The sequence below is a fragment of the Sceloporus undulatus genome, chromosome 5, assembly GCF_019175285.1.
Source record: "Sceloporus undulatus isolate JIND9_A2432 ecotype Alabama chromosome 5, SceUnd_v1.1, whole genome shotgun sequence".
In the NCBI taxonomy this organism is placed as follows: domain Eukaryota; kingdom Metazoa; phylum Chordata; class Lepidosauria; order Squamata; family Phrynosomatidae; genus Sceloporus; species Sceloporus undulatus.
This window is the reverse complement of record NC_056526.1, coordinates 125,452,006-125,473,189: the sequence shown is the minus strand read 5'-3', so window position 1 is coordinate 125,473,189 and position 21,184 is coordinate 125,452,006. Positions and strand designations below refer to the sequence as shown.

The following is a 21,184-nucleotide window of genomic DNA, read 5'->3' as shown; positions in this document are numbered from 1 at the left end:
TCAGTCCGGCTCAGAAGTTTCAGCACCTGCCCTATAAGATGACACCCGGCGTATAAGATGACCCCCGACTTTTGAGAAGATTTTCCTGGACTTTTTAACCCCAGAAAATACAGTATTTTGAGCATTTGTTCAAATACTGGAGTATACAATCTCTACAGTGTGGGCAAGCCTTTAAAAGAAGATGTCAAAAAGTTTGAAATAATCCTTCTCTACTTCACAGCCAAATCTCACTCTCTTAAGTGTGATTTATAACAATCTTGCCATCTCTTTCATCAAAGATCTAATAGGGCTTTGTTTCATCTACTGCTTTATTCTCAAATGTCTGCATATGGGCAAAATAAGAATGTTGACATTAGCTTCCATCAGCTCAGGATTTAAAGCTTTTGCATAAAAAGGTGGCAAGAGTCCAGGAAACCATTTGTGTTTGACAAGAAGATGGAAAGAGGGGGATAGGGGGAGAAGTGGAGAATGAGAGAGAGAGAGAGAGAGAGAGAGAGAGAGAGAGAGAGAGAACCAGAAGGCAGAACTGCATCTCTTTTAGGGGGAAATGTTTTAATCAATAAGCATATTATTGAATCAGTTAGGTAAATTAAATTTGAAAACCTTTAGATCAGATCAAAAAGTGCCTTTGATTATCTGATTAAAAATGTCTTTGATCCATTTCTTTTTTTAAAAAGGAATCCATTGTGAAAAATTAGATATGAATTAACAATGGAACTGAGAGTCAACTAATTTATTTTGCATCCAACCAAGTGCACAAATTCCTTTAATTTGGGGTATTTCTCATATGTTTCTATGGGCTCTGGAGATTTCCCTCACCATCGTCCAGTTTATAAAAACATAAAATAAGGTCAATTATGGTTTAGGAAAAATTGTTCTCCTGTAAGACAGGTGTGGTCCCCATGGCTTCTTTTGGCTTAATAGGTCCTAAAACTGGAGGGGGGCAGTTGAAGCTGGAAGTCATTTCTAGCCATAACCAGTGCAGTTTCAATTTGCAAAACAGGCAAATAGACAAGCAAAGTGCCCATCCCTGCTGTACCTTTTTCAAAGTACAGCCCTCCCCATTCATTGGGGTTTGGTCCTGGGCCTCCCTATGGATAAGAAAAAAAATGTGCATGCTCAAGCCCCATTCACTCTATGGAAATAAACCAGTGTGGAACCAGTTTATTTCCATGAAGTTCACACTTGCCCCGACTGCACTTGGTGCAGTTTGTGAGGCCGGGGGCAACCAAAAAGCCCGCTTAAACTAGTGTATTTGGCACCAGGCCCCTTCGCAATTCTTTTTTAAAGAGCTGCAATGATCCACATCTGTGGTAGTGTGACCAAATATGAATGCCAACAGGGTTAAAATGGCATGGAGAGATTCAATCACAGTAAAGGTAGTGGGAACACTGAACCAATATTGAATCAGTTCTGAATCGGCATGGAGATGCAAATCTCTTCATTCAAAAAAAAAAAAAAAAAGTGTGAATGACCCCATAGGGAATGGGTGGCAATGTGTATGTGGTTGCATTGGTGTTGCCGCATGCATGCACTGCCATTGGCAATAATGGGGTAGGACGATCCATGGATGCTTAAGTCTGTGAATGGCTAGCCCACAGATATGGCAGGCCCGCTGTATAATACTAATAGATACCATAAAGAGACATCCTTAGAGATACTAAATATATAGAATATGGACACTCTTATCACACTTATCCAATGATATGTGATAATAGGAGTTGTAGTCCAAGTATCTGGACTACTTGCTCACTCATCTTCCATTCAATAACTTAGAAACATATCATATTATCTTACTGATTACTCCAGTGAATTTACATACAGGTTATCCTTTATCCAGAATTCTGAAATACAAAACTTTCTGAGCAACAACAAAAGTAGAGTAGTGTGTACTTGTACTGTATTTGCAAGGCTGGAGAGAGATCTGTGAAATGGCAGGAATCCATGCCACCCACTATTTCACAGATCCTCAGTCTCTCTCCAGCCTCTTCATGACTCATTATGTATATACAAATACAGGTATTCCAAAATCTGAAATACAAAACACTGCTAGGCCCAAGCATTTTGGATAAGATATTACCTGTATTAATTTTTGAAATTTATTTTTGTATGCCATCAAGTTGTTTCCAAATTATGGCAACTCTAAGGCAAATCTGGTGTTTTCTGGGGCTGAGAAGATGTGACTCACCCAAGATCACCCAGGTTTTCATGGTCGAGTGGGGAACTGAACCCTGACCTAGTCCAACAATTTTCAAAGCAAAGTCTGTCTTCCGTCTGTTTTATAATCACTGTATAACAGAAAACCAACTGAGAAAAAGTATAATTGAAAACTTTATTAATCATTTTAATCTTTTTACAGCATGTTCCTTTTTTGCCATGCAACAGTCATACTAATGTGAAAAATCAAGTATGCAGTTATTTAGCTCTAAGAGCTATTTAGAAACTCCAGCCATTGCTCAAAAATCCCTTACTCGCCTCCCCAAAGTCATTTGTTTGCAATGCATACTTAATACATGTTTAGGTCTACACTGGCCCACTGACACTCATATATTTGTCTAAAAACAGGTATGCCAACAGTGTTCCTATGTGTTAACAGCTGCATAACAAGTAGAAATTCATATATTGCAGCATTTTCCTGAACAAGTATATGTAGTAAGAGAGAAAGCACTGCATGTCAAATTTCTGCTTAATGCAGCTGTTTAACTAGACAAACCATAATAGAAATACAATTGGCAATCGTGCTTGAAAGCAAGTAACGCCAATTTTGAAGAAAAGTTCCTTCCAAGTATGCATACCTATGACCAAAGTAGCAGGATATGAGACACAGTTCACTGAAGACAATGGCAAGAATATGATTTACTTATATCTAGAATCTAGAATATCTAAGTCTAGTAGAACATATTCACTGGAAGCAGTTTGCATAAAATGGTTCAAGTATTTTCAGAAGACGACAAAAATAATATTCATCTATGTTTAATCATAAGCAAAATTCTTACCAGAGCACTGCTTCTGCAAAACTGACAAAATACTTTGTTTCTTTTCCATCACTGTAGAAAGATGGGATAAAAGCCTGAGTCTGTTACTGGTTTGTGTAAGTAGATAGAAACACCATTGTTGCCAATTCTGAAAGATGCAAAGTACTTTCATCTGGCCTAGAAATACATGCTTGCCTTAAAAACATAATGTGCAAAGAGGCCCAACTAAGAGAACGCCTGCCCTTTTCAGCCCACATTTCCACAGAATACAAGCTGTTCAAGAAAGCAGCACCAGCTGTTTGCTTTGTTGACATGCAGCCAGTTTAGATTTCACTCAAAACTTTCTTGTCAAGAGACCAAAAAAAAGTGCAAACATAGGAAAGAAGGGTCCCAGCAGGGGTGTACAACACTGTCTTGTGACCTGAGGAAACACACCATGGGGGATTGTCAGAGCTACATAAATTAGGTGAGCATTGTTTGTTGTGTTGCTGAATTCCTCCAATTGTTCACCCTTCAACCAAAAATAAAACGAATTAAAATAAAAAATAAATACAATTAGGAAGAAAAATTTAACACTAAGACCTCTCGTGACTATTGACAATTTTCTAGTCCAGTGTAGCCACTTCTATAAAACTTGGCCCATAGAAAGGATAAGAGGATCTCAAGGATGGGCAGGTCTCAGTCTTACTGAATTTACTTTGTTTTCCACTCTAGCCCAAACTAGCCAGCACTTACCAGTTTGTCAGCTTATCCAAGACACTGTGCAAAAGGCGTATCTTAAGTATCAAAGAACTCTGAGCCCAGGAATTTGTTCTGAGCATCAGAACAGAGTCTCATAAGAGTTCTATGGATACTGTGGGCTGCTTAAAAAAAACACACCAAATAAATGGTTCCTAGAGCAAATCAAGCTTGAACTCTCCCTAGAAGCCAAGATGACTAAATAGAGGCTATTGTACTTTGGCCAGGTCATGGGAAGACAATAACACTTGGTAGAGTAGAAGGCAGAGGAAGTCTGCATTACAGATGGATAGAGTCAAGGAAGCCACAGCCATGGGTCTGCAAGACATAAGCAGGATAGTTGATGATAGGGTGATCTGGAGGTCTCCCATTCATGAGGTCACCAGAAGTGCAAGTTAACTTGACAGCAATTAACAACAAATCAGAACAGAACTGAGAGTCTCAACAGACCGGTAATAAAAGGCCGGCATGGGGACAGAGTGGGGGCGTGGTGTCCGCAAGACGCATGCCCCAGCTCCGCCCTCATACCGGTATGATGCCGCACATCCCACCGCACGGCAGGCAGTGTCATGGCGCTCCTCTGGTGCTACATCCAGATGACGCAGCACCAAACAAACGCTGAAAAGCCATAGGGCTGGTGGCTATGATGCCCTTTCTGCTACATAAAAAAGAGCTGCTTTTTGCGGCTCCTTTCTGCACTGCGGAAAGGCCAGATCAGGGCTGCGGCATGCAATTGCCACGGCCCCAATCCAATGCTGAAAGGGGTAGTCTATTCAGCCCCTGAGTTCACAGATAAATGTTAAATATAAATATTACATGACAGAAGTTTAGAATTGCTTGTCATACTAGCAGAAATCAAAAGCTTTTCTAGCAGATCAAAGGTGGAAAACCTTTAGCCTTCCAGAGATTTTGGACAATCATTCCCACAATTCCTTGCCAGTGGCCATGCTGGTTGGGGCTTCTAAAAGTTAAAGTTCATCCGGAGAGCCAAAGACTTCCCCATTTCTGTAGTAGTTACTGATCTATCTTTTTTCCTGCTCTTCATCAGAGGGTTGCAAGCACTTGGCTTGTCTGAACCAGGGACCATATAGTGAAGACAAGTCCTCATCAGTCTTATACCATTTATTGTCACTCCCCCCATAACACAAAATCAAGTCATGATAAACAAAGAACTAGTCTTTGCTAGTTGTGTTATGTCTCAAAACATTTCCACGTTTGGAAAGTTGGAAAATTGAGCCACCGAAGTCAAATATTCCATGAAGTCAAGTATGTCCTTCTACAATCCTCAGTGGCTGTTTCTACTGCTGTGGAACAATCCATAAATAGTCACTCAGCTTTGTCAAGGTGTACAGTGAGCTGTATGAAGAACACGCTGCTACAGAAAATGGCAACCCCTATATTGAGTCCTCCTCCTCTCCCCCGTAACAAGTAATAATGGAAATAATGACATAGTACACATTATGTGTTTCAACTCACGGTACAACAAAACCAGTGATGGACAGAGACACACAATATAGCATTATTATGACACGTTTTCCTTACTACACATGATCAAGAACAGGGAACTCAGTATGAGCTTTTAAGCCACAAGCCCATGCCTTCAAAAGTTACAAATCTCATCCCATCCAGTTTACCTGACTTTCCTGTTTGAATTCCCAAAAGATTTATTCATTTCCACAGAGTTCAATTGCACCTCATCTGGCACAGTGGAAGATTTTAAAAAAATATGGTTTCAATTCAGACATCATTAGAGACTGAATGTGGATATCACAATAACCCAAAATTCAAGAAAGTCCCAAGCTGCTAAACCAGCATCCTTGGTATACACTGGTTAAATTAACTGCAACCTGCAAATCTGGCAGGAGCTGGGTCTCTTAATCTCTTCTGCAACCCAGAGAATTAACCTTGGATTGTTTTAGGAATATTTCTCTGGCTTGTTGAGGAAGGCTATAAGCCAGTGGACTGGGTCCCTGATGAGTTTGTACAACACAACAAACTATAGAACGAGGTTTAACAACTCCCACTGAGAGGTCCATGGCTTGGTGATGGATATATGGCTTGCAGTAATCCCGGTGTTTGACTTAAGACTGAGTTCAGTGTGTCTTCTCTAAGTCTGGATATCACCACATGACAGGAAAAAGTATGGTATATACTTGACTATAAGTCAACCTCATCGTGTATAAGTCAAGGGCAGGTTTTGGGGATAAAATTATGGATTTTGTTATGATTTTGATACGACCCAAGGATAAGTCGAAGGTAAAATTTAGGAGCATGTAAATAAAGGATGTAAAGGATGAAGCAAAGGAAAACAATGCTAAAGAACTTACAAAGTTCCAGCAGTGAGTGGAAGAGGATAAGTGCTTCCAGGGCAGATTAAACTCTTGCCTTTCACCAGATGATTGTATATATACATGCACATATATATATGTACAGTATTTACATTGACCCATGGATAAGTCAACTCAGGTCTTTTGGGTCAAATATTTAACTTAAATTTCTAGACTTATACATGGGTATATACATATTATGATTAAATCGAGGCTCCATAAATTGTTGGCTCATCTTGATTGTTGAGCCAAATGTATGCTTAACTAAGACCTAACATCACATTGAGCTTTAGATGCATTTGGAGCCCCTCTGCAGAACAGTGAGACTGCTAAGACAACTTCTCACTCCATCTTTTTAAAATCATTGTGTGTGGTGGTGGTGGTGGGGGACTCATCCTTGTTGCACTTACTTTGGGGGCCCTCACTAGACCAAGAGATGTACGCAGCATGGGTGACAAAAATTAACTTGGTGTGATTTTAAAAACAAAAACAAACAAACACGAGTTGTCAGAATGGAATGTTTACTAGAAAATGATAATAGTAGAACAAATACACACCATTATTATTTTTAAATGTTGTTTTAAAAATGGGGGGGGAGACCTCTTGTAGCAGATTCCATCAGGTGAAGTTAGCAGAAGAGCTCCCCAATTTTCATTCTCTGCTCACAACTTTATTTTAAATTTGCATACCCTAGTAAAGAGAACAGACAGACAGGGAACAGGAAACATGCCAGTTCTGAACTTCTAGTGCTGTCAAGAAAACAGCTTCTCTTTTCTCCAGCTCCCACTTTCGTTTAAGGCTAAATGTTCTGGTGCTTTGCCTTACTCACTTGAGGTGAAGCCTACGGGTTTTCATTTGACAGTGTGTGAGCCAATGAATTCTTAGCCACAGTTCTTGCATGAATGGCATATAGTGTCATGAAGCATGACTATAAATATCTGTTGCCACCAGCCTGAACCAGCTCAACCCAGAGAACATGACAGAATTTCCCCCAAGCTGCCCTTTACCACATCTGTAATGCTATGGAGGCACATCAGATATGTGTGTGTGTGTCTGAGTGTGAGACAGAAGTTGCTAGCATACTTTTAGTTTGCTAGCTTCGTTTGAAAACTACACGTCCAAAACACACCACAGAAATAATCCAGTCTAAGACCACTTTAATTGCCCTGGCTCAGTGCTAGAAAATTCTGGGAACTGAAGTTCTGTGAGATGTTTAGCCTTCTCACTCAGAGAGCTCTGGTGCCACAATAAACTACAATTCCCAGGATTCCAGGATTCCCTAGCACTGAGCCAGGGCAGTTAAAACAGTCTCAAACTGGATTACAGTCACCCCTCCCAACTCGTGGGGGATCCATTCCGGACCCATCCCATGTGAAAATGGTGACGCACACATATGCGAGTCCCATAGAGAATAATGCCACGCATGCCCATGGTGCGTATGCGGGGTTGTGTGCGGGCACTGGAGCCCATTTTAAAGATAGCAGCTTGTCCCTCCCATGAAGAGTGAGACCGTGAACTCTAAGGACCCAGTACACTTTAAACCAGTTTGCAAACCAATTTAAATTGGAGTCATTCACACTTGTGCCAGGTTTTCCGGATCCGAATTCGGGAGGGCCCAGTGCAAATCCCCCTTATCCCAGTGCAAATCCCCCTTATTTTGAGATGGGGATTTCAGAGGTTCTTTTCAAAAGAACTGGGTTTTTGTGGGAGCTGCCAATGAGAACTTACAAGTCGATCTCATTTGGAGCATCCCGCCACCTATGCTCTTCTTCCTCCTCCTCTCCCCCTTGCTACCAATGCGCTTTCTCTTCCTCCTACCTCCTCTTCATCTTGCCCTCACTGTGGCATCTGTTGTCCCTCCTCTCCTCATCTGTCCCCCGCACATGCCCTGGGTCTGCTTTCCTTTTTCTCTCTTCTTCCTCTTCATGTGCTCCCGTCACCACGACTGCCAAGATCGAATCTCTCCATGGCATTTACCACGTTTCCAAGTGTGAACGGGAATTGGGATAAAATGTCATGGAGATATTCGATTATGGCAAATCAATAGAAATAGCCCGGTTTCCACACCGGGTTATTTCCTATTGTGAATGGCCCCCAAGTCTGCACATATGGAGAGATGACTGTATTTCTGCAGTGTTTTGTACCACACAGGTAAGTATGCTTCTGCAAACTGTTCTTCAACTCCAAAAGCTGCAACCAATCCACCATTCCTTAAAAAGCAAAGCAAAATGTGGCACTACTAACTTTCCCATCTTTTCTCCTGGCAGGATTTCCAACTCTCTTACTACTCGCTACACACTGGACAGAAGCCCATCACATGCTCAGTCCCCCCCCCCCCAGCATTTAAGTTCATGACAGCAGAAAGCATATTAATTTGACATCTGACTGCTCTGCAGCTATTAATGGCACAGGACATCTGAGGGGGGAGAGGAAAAAGGGTGGTTGCCCTATATGGCATCTAATAGCAAAGACATATAGGTATGAGTGCAGAGTACCCAGCAGTGTTACCAGGCTTGCCACCAAAAGTATAGCCTTCAATTCCTCAGGGTTTTTTTTTTGGGGGGGGGGTATACTATTATTCCTCTCCTCTCCTGTTCCAGCTCCTTCCACATAATGTTTTCTGCATATGAAGGGATGTGTCACTGCTGTAGAACAAGGAATCCAGTCAAAATGCACATTCTTTCTTATTCTCTCCCCTCTTGTCCTGTCTATATAGATACTCCATGTGCTCAGAGAATATGCAGGTGGCATCCCAGAACAGGTTACCCTCTCCCTCTTTTTTCTTTTCTGAGCACCCAAAGAGGTACTCTTAACATTCAAAGATACAGCTGTGTTAGACTGTTCAATCAGTATGCAGAGAGATTTTGCAGCACCTTTGAGACTAACCAAAAGAAATAAGTTGGGAACATGAGCTTTCCTAGGAGTTTATCACACGACGGAGATCGGGGGTTTATCCTGTGAATATCCCAGAAAGATCACGTAATTAACACAAAACGATTTCACATGATGTCGCCTAAAACCTGCCACTGAAGTAGTCACAAAGAAGCGTTAATGCGCATCTTTTTACTTTCCAGATTTCAGTGACAATGCATTTCTGATATCATTTTATTTGTGCAATTGCGTGTGATAATCATTCGCACAGTTACTCGCTATTTTTGCTTTATTTGCGGGATGCTTTAAATGTGCTTTAATCGCTCTTCAATGCCAAACTTAGCCTCAGTGAGATGCATCTTCAAATGCATCTGAGGAAGTAGACTTAAGTCTTGAAAAACTCCTGATACCCTGAAGAAAGCCTGCAGGGTATTGTGCCTTGAGTGTTCGATTCCAAGAGACCTGGGTTCGAATCCCACCTGGAGGCCTTGAGCCAATCACAGCCTCCTAGAGCTGGAGGAGAGCCCAAAGGCCATCCAACCCAACCCCTTGCCATGCAGGAAGATATAATCAATACACTCCCTCAGTCATAGAGGAAGGCAATGGCAAACCCCAGTCAGAACACAAACCCCTCTTCAAGACAACCCACCTGGTGACAGATTTATTTGCCCATAAATTGCAAAGGCCTTGAAGGCACCAGGACTGGGGAGGAAGAGCAGGAGTAAGAAGTAAGGGAGTTAAGAGGTTTCTACAGGAGTAGGAATAAGGAGTAACAAAATATACTTATTATTACATGCAAACACCAAAAATCACTTTTATTATATTGCGCTGGGGAAGGGCCTGGGAGGCAAAGAGAGACCCTTACACTTACACACACACACGAATACACACACCCCAGCCTTGCAAAGCAACCAGGTCTTTTCCCCAGAGCTGGGGAGTAGGAGGAAAGAGTAGAGGAGAAAGAGGTTTTTACAGGATAATGCATGTGAGGCAGTAGTAGATTGAAGGCTAGGAAAGCTGATGGTGCTCATTCCTTTCCTTCAGTTAGTCTCAAAGGTGCTACAAGCATCTCTCTACCTACAAGTTTTTTTTACAGGAGTAGGAGTAACATTAAGGGGAAAAAATCTTACTCCACAGTAGGACAAGGAGTAACCCTAAAACCCTCACTACTCCCCAGCCCTGGAAGGCACATCCCCAACCATAGGAGCAAAAGTCCAAGGTGCAGCTTCTCCACCAAGTTCCCAGGCAATGTGCCCACATAAAAGAGGAGAGGAGTGGGGGGAAGAAGGGGGAATGAGAAGGAGGGGGAGATTTCCACTCACTGGAGCTGGAGCACAAGGCTGCTGGGGAGAGGCAGAGGCTGACTTGGGACTTGCAGGCAGCAGCAGGAAGAGGAGGTGGTGGTGGTGATGATGATGATGGTGGTAACCTCTCAGGAGGGCATCCTGGCGGCTTGCAGGTCTAGACTGCCTGGTGGCTGCCCTCAAGGAGCCCGCCAAAAAAGCAGCACAGAGACTGCTCCTCCTTCAGAGCAGGGGCTACTGCTGCTCCTCCTCCCAAAGCCTTGCCTCTCCTCCAGCAGCCTCCTCCAATTCAATACTCCTCCTCCTCCTCCTCCTCCCAGCCTTTTCCCCCAGGAGGAGGCTTCTTGGGCAGCCAATGGGGAGAGGAGGCGAGGCGAGTGGGAGGCTCTCCAAGTAGGCAGGGAAGGGAAGGGCATTCTATATTGTGAGCCGCCTTGGGTCCCTTTTGGGAGAAAGGCGGCATGTGGAAATTAAAGGAATAAAATAAAGAGGGGAAAGGAAGGGAATTTTACATTGTGAGCTGCCTTGGGTCCCTTTTGGGAGAAAGGCAGCATAGAAATGAAATAAATGAATTAAATAAATAAATGAGGGAAGGGGGGGTTTATATTGTGAGCCGCCTTGGGTCCCTTTTGGGAGAAAAGTGGCATAGAAATAAACTAAAAGAAAGAAAGAAGGGAAGGGAATGTTATATTGTGAGTTGCCTTGGGTCCCTTTTGGGAGAAAGGTGGGATAGAAATCAAATCAAGGTTTGCTTCTGGGAATATTTTGTTTTGTGGAGTGGGGGGGGGGGTCAAGCTATGTATGCTAGAATCTGTGGATGCAGAATCCATGGATACAGAGGGCCAGCTGTACTGCCACACACACACACACACACACACACACACACGTGTGTGTGTGTGTATAATATATATCTGGTGAAAACAAGCTTCATTATACAGTTGTTAGGAATGTTTTAACTCATCTGGTCTCCCACATACTTCATGGTAATATTTCTTCCTAGAAAGCAGTATACCTGAAGACACACTGTCAGATCTAATTGGTCTAAAAACAATGTTCCAACAGGGCTTCAAAGGCTTGTTTCTAATTATGCACACCAACCTAGAAGGATTACACTGCTTACTCTTTCAGTTAAAATTCTTGCTGTCGTGAGAGATCAGACGGTAGCACGTCTTGGGTTTAGTCTAGATAGATTTCATCCATGGTATCATAATCCCTAGTCTGAATAAATGTTAGGCAACACAGTGAAACCTTTTCATGTTTTTTCTTCAGAGCAAGCATGAGATCCCCTCGGATGACCTCATGCATTCTTTAAATTATCCAATTGTAAAAGTTAAATTGCTCCTCTACTCTTGTTCTTCTTACAGTCAGAGAGCAGATTGTACACATGGACATTATGGGACGACCAATACAAAAATCAGATAGACTACAGGGCTCCAGCCGCCCCTTCTTCAGCCAGACTGGGGCACAGCAACCACATGCCGCAGCGCCAATCTGGCCTTTTCAGGGCATGAAAAGGAGCCGCAAAAAGTGGACACAGTGGCAGAGGAGCGCCATGATGCCGTGCACCATGTGGTGCAATGCACGGAGTCACGACACCCTGGGGTGGAGCCAGGGCATGCATCATGTAGATGCTCCAACTCTGCCCCAGGCCGGCCCAAAGTGCCAGTCTGGTAACCACCCAAAGGGAAGGTATTTGTACCATACATCAAAGTAGTCACAGACAGGATAGGCAAAGTGGTGAAGAAACACTACCTCCAAATGATTTACAAACTGACCAAGAAAAGCTACTAAATGCTGCACTCAGTAAAGAAGAGGGGAGACCCTCTCGCAGCTGCAGGAGTTTACCGTATATCATGCAGCTGCGGACAAGTCTACATAGGGAGCACCAAATGCAGTGTTCAGACAGAAATCAAGGAATATGAGAGACGCTGCAGAGTGAGTCAGCCAGAAAAATCAGCAGTAGCAGAACATGTTACAAACCATCCTGGGCATAAAATGCTGTTTGAAAACACTGAAATTCTGGACCATGCCAACAGCTATGAGGTCTGAATACACAGGAAAGCCACTGAAATCCACAAACACTTGGACACCTTCAACAGGAAAGAAGAAACCCTTAAAGAAAACAAAGTTTGGCTACCAGTCCTGAAGAACACCAAAACCAGGACTCAGCAAATGCAAATGAGAAACCACTCAGGGTCAGAGGCTTTCTCAGCAGACAATGATCACCAATTAGCAGACACTAATCCTCTTTTGCATATCCTCCCACCCTGAAGCCCTGCCATCATCAACAGAACAATACACAGATTAACATGGAACTCAATCCTCCTTACCCAGGGTCACACAATACACTCTCTCTCTCTCTCTCCCCCAGGTCAGCATTCTCTGAAGATGCCAGCCACAGATGCTGGCGAAACGTCAGGAATAAACATGGCCACATAGCCTGAAAAACCCACAAAAAATTAGTGGGATTTACTTATGCATAGACATACAGGACTGTGTTGTGAAAGTGTGTAACATAAACACATGTAATGTAGGTGGTCAGGCAATATGATAACCCTAAACAGTATTATTACATTCAAGTATTGTAGGTGGGTATGACTGAAGTTTAGCATTTGTGGCTTGCTTAAGGCCATCTAGTTCATGTCACTCACATGCTGGCATTAGGCAATATAAGCTAATTTGTAGAACACTTAAGCACATCCTGAATCCGATGTGCTGAGCTAGAACAACTCAAGGGATATCTAGAAAATCACTCTGTGTTGTAAAACATGCCTAACAACAGAAAGCTGCCTCTGTTTAGCTGAGATTATTCCACCCCCTTAAGGGAGAAAATTATTCAGAATTGATAATATCTGTGAAGGGAAAAAATGTCAGATAATGCCTCACTTGTGAAAAGGAAAGCAATGCCCTTTGGGGCATGATGCAAATTTATTTGGCAGGACAACAAGAGCAATTTTATTCTGGGCTGGGTGAAACGTAGCCTGCTGGCTAATTATAAGATACTGTATTATTACCCAGAACATGGTGTCCTTTTCTGAATATTACACATACTGGGGGGAAATCTAAAACACACAACCTGCAAAAAAATCAAGGTAGGATGACATAAATTATTTGTGAAAAAGATCAGTCTGTTTAATGGCTGCTGCTAATTTCCCATGTATCATAACAGTTCTGCAGTTTTTAATTGCACTGTTCCTGAGTACATTGATTCCAGGACTGTAATCCGTGAAGAGGAAATGTAGCTTGCTTTGTATTTTGTAATAATAATAATAATAATAATAATAATAATAATTTGTTTTATTTATATACCGCTATTCCAAAGATCATAGCGGTGAACAGCAAGTAAGATAATTAGCAAGTAAGCTAATTTGCCCCCAACAGTCTGGGTACTCATTTTAGCGACCTTGGAAGGATGCAAGCCTGAGTCGAGCTTGGGCCCTTTTGCTGGTCTTGAACTCGCAACCTTGTGGTTTTGAGTGAATGGCTGCAGTACAGGCATTTAACCACTGCACCACCAGGGCTCCTGTAGAAAGGTATATAGTTATAACTGGAGAGCCAGCATGGCATAATAGGCTGGACTACCACTCTGGAGACCAGGGTTCAGTTCTCAGCTCAGTCATGAAACCCACTGGGTGACCTTGGGCAAGTCCCCTCATGGGAAGGCAATGGCAAAACTCCTCTGAACAAATCTTGCCAAGAAAACCCCACGATAGGGTTACCTTAGTGTCGCCATAAGTCAGAAATGAGTTGAAGGCACACAACAACAAATGCTTATATCTATTGTATTTATGGTATACCTATAAATAAGAGCCCTTCAAATCACTCTGCCATTATCAGCCCTGCTCAGGTCTTGCAAACTAAGGATTGTACTTCTATGACTGAGTCTATCCATCTTGAATGTAGTGTCCCTGTTTTCCTACTGCCTTCTACTATACCAAGCATTATTGTTTTTCAAGTGAGTCATGTCTTCTTATGCTATGTCCAAAGTATGACAGTCTCAGATTAATAATCTTGAGCGTGTTACAGACCGCCGAAAAGTGGCGGCCTGCACCTGCCCCTTTCCCTGCCGGATCGGGGCCTCAGTGGTCAGAGCAGCAGCCGCTGAGGCCCCGATCTGCTGCTTTCCAGGCCGCGGGGAAGCGGCAAAAGGCCACTTCCCCGATGCCTGGAAAGGGGTGTCCTTGGAGCTTCAAGCCCCAAGGACACCCTGCGGCGGTGGGGAGGAGGAGAAAGGGGCCGCTTGGCCTCTTTCTCCTCTGCGTCACTGGGCGCGGCCATCTAAAGACCGGGAAGGAGCTCTGTTTCGGAGCTCCTTCCTGCGCCGACGAAAGGGCGCACTAAGCGCCCTCGTGCGGCACAATGGCATCACGTCCGCGCCACCTCGTTTGGAGGCGGTGCGTTCGTGATGCCATCATGGCGGCCCCCATGTAGATGGGGCGCCGCCATCTTGTACGTCCTCAGGACGTATTAGGCTTGGGGGCATCAAGAAGTGACGCCCCTTTTTAAACCTAGGACGTCCTGAGGACGTCCCTTATGGTGGTCTGTAACCCACCTTGGTTTCTAGGGAGAGTTCAGGCCTCATTTGCTCTAGGACCCATTTACGTATTTGTATTTTTAGCAGTCCACAGTATCCATAGAACCCTTCTTCAACACCACATTTCACATTAATTGATTTTCTTCCCATCAGCTTTCTTCACTGTTCCACTTTCAGAAATCGGGGAATATGAATACAATGGCATGGACAATTCTAATTTTAGTATTCAATGATAAGTCTCTATAATTCAGGATCTTGTCCCTCTCTCCCTCTCTCTCTTTCTTTCTCCCCCTTTCTAGTGTTAACACAACAGAAATTATCTATGTGAAACATTTCTCCCAAATGACAAATGAACACATCTGCAGTCATGAGGGAAAAATCAATGAGCTCCGATCATGACTCTGGGTGCATGTGTGTGGTATTTTTTAATCCATAAAGTAGCTGAGATTTTGAAGTGAGATTCCCACAGGAAAAGATGGCCAGATCAAATGTGAAGTCTAAACAGCGTGGGTGTCTGAAAGAATAGTGTATAAATATATATATTTCCATTTACTTTTCAAATCAAGTTTGGTTGAGAATACTGGGAACAAAGCTGGCTGAGTCCACCCACCACCCAGAAGGTCAGTGTGAGCAACTCATTGCACTGAAAATGAGGAACATTCTCTATCAGAATGGTCCCTGAGGATAGTCATCCAAATGTTCAGGGTCTCTAATGGCAATGGGAAAATGGCCCCAGCAACTATTGTGCATTATATAAAATATTTTTGCCAGCTGATGCAACAAAGTCTGATTTTATCAATGTTCTTAACAGTGAAGAAGCAAGTCTGAGGTGAAAATTGTGCATTTCAACCATAGTAAAAGAAAGATAAATACTCCAGCATTATTAGCCAAATTTTTGCAGTTTGCCCAAGTTTCAGCCATGTACATGTTTTTTTTTAATAGACAAAAAATGCAGAGCAAAGAAAATCCCAACAGAGCTATTCTCTTCTACTTCTGGGGTATATTTTTGCTCTAGGCAAATGAAACATATTGGGACAAAAACAATTTTGGGGGGCAAAATATTATACCATAAAACAGAATGATATGCGTCGGCTGTCACTAGATTGGACCTATTTAGTGACACAGTGGGATTCCTTCTGTGTTCAGGTACTATAAGAAGTGTACATCAGACTCTAACCTGACCCTAATAATATACTGGAATTCTCATGGGGTCAAAAAAAGCTGTTCACCCATTGCATTTTTATGCACTGGAGGTTTGGGGGGGAAATGGAGAGTACACTTTATGTGACATTAAATTTGTCTTCCTTTGCATTTAATATTGACCCAAATGGATAATGTCTTTTTAGTGCAAATAGGGGGAGGAGTTTTTTGCAGAACCCAAGCAGAGCAAGAAAGGTTTTCATTCTCCTTCCATGCCTGCTAAGATCCTGGTGATTATCACATGCATGCAGGGTGTACAATTTGCATTTTTAACAGCCTGCATATTAAAATTAAGCATACATTTAAAATCACAACTAAAATCACAATTCAACAGCCTTTGGAAACTGCTCCAGGCTTTTTGAAGGACCATATCAGTTCTGGCCTATGACCATGATAAAGCAGAATTGAATGATCATATCATCCCATATAAGCCTTCCTGAGTTAGAAGACCCTCAAGGAGGTACTTCCTTCTATCCCAATGACTTTGCAGCAGATTTGAGGGAACGAAGAAAGTTTTCTCTGTCGCTGCTCCCACACTAACTCCCACTCTAGGGAATGACTCCTTTTTTTGCTTTCTTTTAGGTGGTAAATTAAGACCTTTTTATTCCAGGAAATCTTTGGGAATTTTTTTCTTAAAAAGAGAATTGTTTTAATAGGGGTGTACTGACTTTAAAGTAATATTTTACATGATTTTAATTCTACTGTTAGTTTAATATGGGTGTAATCTCAAGTTTTGTATGTTTCCCACTATATGTGCTTTTATTGTAATTTTCTGCCTTGAGTCCTACTCTGGGAGAAAGGAATTGGTTGTATCCCTGCATTCAAACATTGAGAGAATAGAATGTTAATTCTTAACCATCCTAATTTCTATCCCATTCTGTAAGTGTGGAATAAACATTGGTAATAAAAATTGTAACTTTCTCATTTGTTATGTTGGGTTTTTTTGGGGGGGGGGTTTTGGGTTGTTTTATTTATTTATTTATTTTTGCATAATGAACTTTGATTCATCTGCTATTTTCTTGGAAATCTCAATTGCTTCTCTGTATTTAGAAGATTAGCATTTCATCAGAACATTTGATAAGGTATGTCAGTTTGAGAGTACTTTGAAGAATTTACACTACAGTATAATGCCAAGACAAGCAACCTTAAAAGTTTAAGAAAATCACAAGGCTTGCAAAGTTGGCCAAGAATTATTCTAAATCACTTACTATAACAACCATTTAAATTCCAAAATGTGACATTTGGGCCATATCCACAAACCTGTTATTAAAAAATGAGATATTGTACTTTATGAAACACTTGTTTGCCCTATTTAAAAAAAAAGATCTAAAGTGTTCCATTTCTAAAAACTCTTACCACTACAATAGTAGCATCACTGGGGGGGGGGGGGGTTTCAGGGGGTTCAGAGTGCACAAGGTGACACCCTAAGGGCACTCTTTGGGCAGAAATAGGCTGTGGCACTCTCCTGTATCTCTGTAAAATGCTGAAGAGATGGTTAAATGGGGTGAGGCTCAGTGGAAGGAGAAAGGAGAGGCCCTAGTTTTTAAAAAAGAAATACAAAAATTTTCAATTTTCAAATTTAAAAAAATATTATTTATAAACATCACACTTTACCAAATTTTCACTTTAACCACATGAAACTATATATGTGTGTGTGTGTGTGTGTGTGTGTGTGTGTGTGTAAATAAATTTAGGTTGTGCATATGATATTGTTATTTAAAGATATCATTTTAATTTTGCAAGTTATCTATGTCACAAGTATTATATATATATATATATATATATATACACACACACACACACACACACACACACATATATATATATACACAGTGCACCACAAAAAGTGCGGACTTGGTATCTGTGCGGACACTGGGTGACACCAACCCTAGGAACGCCAACGCACCACAGTACAACATTTTTAGTGTCTTGTTTATAATAGTGAATTATGGTAGTGGTGATGATGATGTAGATGTAGCAATTCAATTAGCTTTTAAAATATACTTATGCTGAAGGGAACAAGAATATAAAAGAATCCTACTAATGGAATTTTTGAAGTTTGTCTCAGTTACAAAATAATTATTTTTAATTATGTATTGTTCAAACTGCCTGTTTAATAATTACAGTGAGACTTACAACACTGATTTCCACTTTTCCTTGGCAGAGCTGTCCTCTCTGACCCAAGGCTTTTCACTTTTAGCACTTAGGTTGTTGTTTTAAAAAATTGAGACAAGTGTAGGTTTAAAAGTTCACCTTAACATATCACTTTGTATGTGAGAGGAGAACACCCAATTCTTGCCCAAATTTTTCCAGATTAAAAAGTATGTGTTTTTGTACATTATGTATACAAGCATAGTGACCTGGGAAAAGTCCTAAAGATGGGTGTGTAGGCTTTAATGTTGTTTGTTGTTGTGTGCTGATACTCCAAGATTTGGCTCCCATTCACCTCTCCTTATTTGACGCATTGAATTCAATCCAGTTTCAGACCATTTTTTCCTATTCTGGGAAACCATCTAAAGTGATTGAATCCATTCTACTTTGGGTTTCTGCCCCCCAAGCTATTTTCAAGGTGTATGTATATATGTGTGTGTGTGTGTGTATATATACACACACACACACACACACACACACACACACACACACACACACACATACACACATACAGCTGGCAAACCAACCATTTCTTGGTCTTGGCTTGATAGCAGGCAGATACTTTGTCAGTTTACTAAGCTAAGCCCACCAATATGCTGGCTAACTCCTATTTTGTGCAGCATTTGTACCATTTCTGTTCTGACTTTCTAAAGCTGCTTCAGGTCACTTTGGAGTTATGCTGTTTAAATGATGCATGCGTCCTAAGAGGCCGGAAGTCACGCCAAAGCCATGCTCCAGTCCTAAGGACTGGAGCACAGCTTTTGGTGTAGCTTCCAGCCTCTTAAGATGAGTTTGTCATTTAAACAGCATACCTCCAAAGTGACCCAAAACAGCTTTATTTTGGCCTGTCTGTTTGGGCCCTATAATTCTTATTTGAACCCTGTCTCTGAAATTCTTGTGTGATCCTGACTTTGTATAGCTTGGTTGATCCCTAGACCGAAGTTTTCCCTGTCATACTATATCTTTCCTTTGAGTTAAGTACAGAAATTCCCCTAAAATATATTGGTTGTGGGTGTCCTCCCTGAACTCCAGTATTTTGGGTAATAGTGCCTTCAAGTTGTTTCTGACTTATGGAAATTTAATTGAATAGGGCAGAATTCTTACTGGGGAAACAGTGCTCTCATTTTGCCATTGTCCCATAGCTTATACAGTCACCTCTCCATTTTTGTGGGGGATCCATTATGGACTCCCTTCCCGCAAAAATGGAAATTTCCAGATATTCAAGCCCAATTTTAACCCTCTCTGCTTGCCGGTCTGCGAAGGACAGAGACCGTGGACTAAAAGTATGCAAAAATGGAGGGATGACTGCATACCTGCATACTGGCTCAGGTAAGTCCAAACCAGTCAGTTTAAGAATGTGGAGATGGAATATTTATTTTTTTATTTATTAGTTGCCCTGACTGGATGTATCTCCTGAACCTTCTTTCTGGCCCTCCTGATCTTCTGTTCCTCCTCTCTAGCGGCAGGGAGGAACATGGTTTGCTTGCTCTCTGAGTTATCACCATTCAGTAGAAGGTAGCAGAATGACACTGCCCTGGGAAAAGAGGAATAGAACAACTAGTGATCTAATAGTTTTGTTTTTACATAAAGGATTGGTTCAAGCCTGCATTGTTACTTGCAACTTGGACCTGATCAGGACAAAGCTGTCAGTTCCATCACAGGAGCCATCAACTCACCAAATACTGCGCTCACCAAGGGCAGGCTCTGCTATTAGTCAAAGCAAACCAGTCACCTCTGGAGGTAGGTGCAAGTAAGTGTTAGCATGCGGTTGGAGGAACATGTGGTATGCCATATAGCTGGCCCTACTCCCCCTTCTGGCTTGGTGAAGAATGCAATTGCATTGCTAGTATTGAAGGAAGAGTCAACTGCTAGTCCAGTCAATGTTTGTATATGGAATGGAAGCAAGTAATAACTTGTTCATCATTTCAGGCAGCAAAATGTCTTGGGTTGGTAATGTGCCTACTAAACAACCAGTGGTCATGGAAGAGTGTTGTTCAGTGTAATCTGCAGACAGTGCACTGTGATAGACAGATGTGAAAGGCCCACTTCCCACCTGCCTCTACCTCTGTCTGTGCATACCTTTCAATTTGGTTCTTAGTGACCTCTGACCAGTTTATATCTGGGAGCAGGACATTTTGAGAGAGTGAGACTGATAGGAATGACTTATGTTTTCTATATACTTTATACGTATACTACTTCAGTGTATGTTTCCTTCCTTTTAGCTCCTTTGAAAAAGTAGGTTTCATACATACTTATTTCCTTGACCATATCCACGCATGTGGTCTGACCCGTATATTTTGCATGGCTTACTTACTTGAATTCTCTGCCATGGATTCAGTAACTGTTGTTACTGGAACTTCCTTCAGTGTAACCTTAGCTTCCACTATACCGTGGGGAGTTGAAGATCATGTTGTCTGCAACACGCACAAGATACTTTGGGTTACCTCCTGAAGTCTTTGCAAAATTACCCACTATATGATGGATACTTCTATAATTTTTATTAATTTCCAGCAAAAAAAAAAATAAAATTAAAAAGGGGATAATTTTTTTAAAAATATGGAAAGATCAAATGTTTTCCAATGCCCAGTGTTGATGTTAGAAATAGCTCCCTTAATAATGAGCAATACTTCTTGCAGTCTCATTCATTTACCTTGCCAATTAATATTTTCAGCTTAATATAACCCTTTATATTCTGGGAAACAATCATCTTTCTTGTTGTGGAGTTAGCTTTCCCTTGCTATGCTAACCTGTTTATTTTATTTCTTATTTTAATTTTTACCAATGATGATCCATGAATAGTTCTTAAAACTAAGTGTTAAACATTAAACTAAATAAAATTTAACAAAGTTAAAGGTTATGCCCCTACAAAACTGACTCAAGTGAAAAGATTTCATCTCGGGATTGAGATCTTATGTGTTGCTTCTAGCTGGCCCCAACTAGGGGAGAAGTCTGTTATGTTCAGATCGAGTGCACAGTGACAAGGAAATGTGACTTGGAAGGAAAACAAGTATTTCTGCAAGTAGGAACTATGAACGTAGAATGACAAGGCATCTGTTTCAATGATGGGCACAAGGCTGGAGGGCA

General features: G+C 41.6%; 1 protein-coding gene across 5 annotated transcripts in view; it reads right to left on the bottom strand.

Moving 5' to 3' along the window:
- Positions 1 to 10,456, bottom strand: part of SLC7A2 (solute carrier family 7 member 2) — a 61,070-nt gene extending 50,614 nt beyond the window's left edge. The window contains exon 1 of one of the 5 annotated variants that reach the window (XR_006104272.1): positions 10,234 to 10,456. The gene's annotated coding sequence lies outside the window, so the exon portion shown is untranslated. The remainder of the gene's footprint in view (positions 1 to 10,233) is intronic. The other 4 variants (XM_042470537.1, XM_042470535.1, XM_042470532.1 and 1 more) reach the window with 4 other exon arrangements.
- Between the last annotated feature and the right edge of the window lie 10,728 nt (positions 10,457 to 21,184).